Source organism: Coregonus clupeaformis, chromosome 7, assembly GCF_020615455.1.
Source record: "Coregonus clupeaformis isolate EN_2021a chromosome 7, ASM2061545v1, whole genome shotgun sequence".
Classification (NCBI taxonomy): domain Eukaryota; kingdom Metazoa; phylum Chordata; class Actinopteri; order Salmoniformes; family Salmonidae; genus Coregonus; species Coregonus clupeaformis.
The window spans coordinates 29,549,498-29,551,791 of NC_059198.1; the positions used below are offsets into that span (position 1 = coordinate 29,549,498).

The window sequence follows — 2,294 nt, forward strand, 5'->3', positions numbered from 1 at the left end:
GCTAGCGGGCCGGGGCTAGCAGATGGATCTTCGTGGTTGACGTCATAACGGGAAGCCTGTTGAAACCACATCATACGATTTCGTCGGCAGACCAGTCATGTTGGATCGGCGGGGCTCCGTGTCAACACTAGGAGGTCCTGTCCGGTTGACAGAGAGGTAGATAGCCGGGAGATGGGCCTGGTTCGAGGCTAGCTCAAGGCTGATTAGCCAACAACAACATCCATTTGGTTGCAGCTAGCTAGTTGTGATGATCCGGTGTTAAAAGTCCAGTGATTCAGTGATTCCGGCAGAAAAACCGATATGTTCTGGGTCGATAATGCGCTGTGCAGACAGTGCAGACTGGCTGATAATAGTCCAGGCACGGACAATGGTGAAAAACCGCTAACGGTGGCTAATAGCAAGTAGCTAGTTAGCTGGCTACTCCCGTCCGGTTGGGCTCCGTGTCAACACTAGGAGGTCCTGTCCGGTTGACAGAGAGGTAGATAGCCGGGATATGGGCCTGGCTCAAGGCTAGCTCAAGGCTAACCGGTGCTTGCTTCGGGGGCAGTGGTGATTAGCCAACAGCAACATCCATTCGGTTGCGGCTAGCTAGTTGCGATCTGGTGTTAATGTCCAGTGATTCAGTTGTTCCGGCAGAAAATCTGATGTTCTGGGTGAAAACCGCTAACGGTGGCTAATAGCAAGTAGCTAGTTAGCTGGCTAGCTAGTTTCAACTGGAGATTCTAGATAAAAGGTAAGTCAATAATAGAATCCGTTCCACATTGAGTGAGGCGGGTTGCAGGAAATAATATTTTGTAGAAGGATGAAAAGTGTGATAGGGAAATATGTACGAAAAATACAAAAAAATACAAAAAACAGGCTATTTACACAGACACACAACAAAGAACACGACCACACTGCTACACCATCTTGGATAGTTTTATTGCAATTGTGTTCATTGGAATTTCAAGATTGTGTATTTTATCTCTTCTGCCCCCAGATATTGTGCCCAGATCAGAGAGATGTCTCTCCCAGGCCACAAGTACCCACAGGTCAGGCACTAGCCAGGCCTCCAGTGACGTTGTTGTTGAGTACATGTCTGAGCTCCATGCCAACTACCCTGACACCGCATTGCCTGTGAGGTGCAATTCTACAGCTGTTGCTGATACAGAGACTCGTCACGTCCCCTCTGCCAGAGTGAAGAAGAAGAGCCAGGGCCGGAGGTTCAGTTGCTGCCCAAATTTGCCAACGGTCAAGATCAAGGTATGGAGCTCCATGTTTGGGGTTTGTCCCTGTCATTAAGGCTAAAATAGAATCCAAAGCTAATGGGGTCAGTGATGAAGGAAGGAAGGATGAATTTACTCTGCAACAGGTGTTCAAGAGCAGAGTGGAACCAAGAGCCAACCCGCTCAAAAGGAGCTGCCTTCGCAGCGTTTCAGCACCTCTCGAGTTGCGCTGGGTAAGCGACACACAATGATGATCATTTTTATTTTGATGCATTGCCAAGATGTGGCCTGTGGTCAGAGTGAATGTAGCTTTACTGAGTTTAATGCTGAGATGTATTAATCTCTGGTCCTTTAATGCTTTCTCTGATCAAGGCCACTGAGTTTGACGAGCTGTCAGGCAAACATTGAAGCGACTCTCACATTTCCCAAGGTCAAAATCATAGATGCTGTGATTCTGATGTATTACCATTTGTTTGTGTTGTGGTAGGAGAGAAGGAAAGTACATTTGATATGTTCAATTCGGATCCTGCAATGTTCTCTTATCACAGATGATGATCATGCTGTCCCATTCATTCCCCAACCTGAGGACGACCTGCCACCAGCACCTACACAGGAGTCCCGTAAACATCCCCTGTTGGTCAGGTATTCCGGGCCATTTCGAAACCGTTCAAGGGCTGTGCTTTTAGCAAGAAGAATTAGAAAGGTTTAGCCATCACCATCTAATAAACATATTAGCAGCATTGATTTGTGTGTCTGCAGTCATATTTAATAGACTCTCTTGACATGGCATTTTAGTCATTTAGCAGAAACTCTTATCCAGAGTAACTAGGGGTAAATGCCTTGCTCAAGGGCACATTGGCAGATTTTTCACTTAGTCAGCTCGTGGATGTGAACCAGCAACCTTTCGGTTACTGGCCAACGCTCTAAACCTTCATATCTCAAACACTGAAGTGATAAGGGGTTGGCCCAACTGAACATTTCACACCAGATTTGTATGTTCCATTTTCTGTGTTAAGAACATGATTTCAATATTTGTAATATACTTGCAATAAACTTGCAAACTGAGAAGGTATTTCAAACCAGCTTTGT

The 2,294-nt window shown here is 46.1% G+C and overlaps 1 long non-coding RNA gene across 1 annotated transcript; it reads left to right on the top strand.

Moving 5' to 3' along the window:
• Positions 1–1,130: 1,130 nt before the first annotated feature.
• On the top strand, positions 1,131–2,003 carry LOC123491316. The gene is made up of 3 exons (XR_006661278.1): positions 1,131–1,242; positions 1,352–1,438; positions 1,754–2,003. It is a non-coding gene; the product is annotated as an uncharacterized LOC123491316 (long non-coding RNA).
• Positions 2,004–2,294: the final 291 nt, after the last annotated feature.